This window comes from Mus pahari, chromosome 2 (genome assembly GCF_900095145.1).
Source record: "Mus pahari chromosome 2, PAHARI_EIJ_v1.1, whole genome shotgun sequence".
NCBI lineage: Eukaryota > Metazoa > Chordata > Mammalia > Rodentia > Muridae > Mus > Mus pahari.
This window is the reverse complement of record NC_034591.1, coordinates 124,291,411-124,292,597: the sequence shown is the minus strand read 5'-3', so window position 1 is coordinate 124,292,597 and position 1,187 is coordinate 124,291,411.

The following is a 1,187-nucleotide window of genomic DNA, read 5'->3' as shown; positions in this document are numbered from 1 at the left end:
GGTTTTGTGCCAACTTGGCACAGTAGATAGAATCATAATTGAGCCTCAGTTAAGGAATTGCCTTACACAGATCCTACTTTAAGGTATTTTCTCAATTAGTGATCAATGGGGGAGGGCCCGGTCCATTGTGCGTGGTGCCATGCCTAGCCAGTAGTCCTGGGCTCTATAAGAAAGGTAGACCGAGAAAACCCCGAGGAACAAGACAGAAAGCAGCATCCCTCGATGGCTTCTACATCAACACCTGCCTCCAGGGTCCTATCCTGTTTGAGTTCCTGTCCTGACTTCCTTAGAGATGATCAGCAATGTGGAAGTATAAGCCAGATAAACCCTGTCCTCCACAGCTTGCTTTTTGGTCATGGTGTTCTGTCACAACACTAGAAACCCTAACTAAGAGACTACTACATAAGTTTGTTGTGTGTGTTCTAATCTGTAGACTTGCTGCTTCATCTTACTTTTTTTTGTGTGTTGCAATCTATTTGCTGATACATCTGTAGAACAACCATTACTAAACTTCATTATGAGTTAGGTATGGTTGCATAGGCTGTTACAGACACAGCTCTCTGTAGGCTGAGGCAGTAGTTTCAGGAGTTCAAAGCTAGTCTGTTTAACAGAGTCATAGATCAGGATACCTGTTGTCTTCTGGCCTTGGCACACACCTGCCCCCGCCCCCTTTTATGCTGTGTCCAGTTTCCATAGATTCTGATGAAGTGTTGCATTTAAAAATATTATTTATTTATTTTTATTTTATGTGCATTGGTGTTTTGCCTGCATGTATATCAGTATGAAAGTGTTAGATCTTGGAATTACAGTTGTGAGCTGCCTGGTAGATGGTAGGAATTGAACCCTGGTCCTCTGGAAGAGCAGTCAGTCCTTTTCCTCGGCTAAAACCATCTCACTTAGCAAGTGTTGTCTTTCCAGTAAGTTACCAGGTGATGTTCTTACTGTTGCTATGGTTCAGGTTTGGTTTTGGACACAGGACAAGGGACTGAGGTACATATTTTACAATCAAAGCAGACCTGGCCTCCAGGTTCATCCAGCATACTTAGGTCCCTACCTGGCATAACCTGTCCCCAGGTAGTCCCCTGGCTGCCTTCTCTTCCCTATATAATCCAGACATGGGTCCTCGCTGTCTCTCTGTCTCTGTCTCTGTCTCCCTCCCTCCCTCCCTCCCTCCCTCCCTCCCTCCC